We start from the raw sequence: 328 nt of genomic DNA on the forward strand, positions 1-328 counted from the left end.
TATTCTATCTTTCTGTCAGTGTGTCTGCCTGTGCGTGTGTACAAATCAGCCAACAAAAGCCATAACCTTCGCAGAAAAATTGAGGACGTTAAACATGCCAATAAAACGAGAGGTAAACAACTTGACAACAAGAGCCCCATAATAAAAATAAAAACTAACCGTAAAAAGATGATAACCTCTCAAACGTTATTAAGTGTCGTTAGAGGTGTTTTTAGTGCCCGAGAAAGCAACAATGGAAGGAATTTTAGGTTTTTTTTTTAAGGGACACTACGAGATTGGCCGCAGGTGACTTAGATACAATAGGACATTAATGCAAAACTACCGGGTA

The sequence above is a fragment of the Penaeus monodon genome, chromosome 25 (genome assembly GCF_015228065.2).
Source record: "Penaeus monodon isolate SGIC_2016 chromosome 25, NSTDA_Pmon_1, whole genome shotgun sequence".
Classification (NCBI taxonomy): Eukaryota; Metazoa; Arthropoda; class Malacostraca; order Decapoda; family Penaeidae; genus Penaeus; species Penaeus monodon.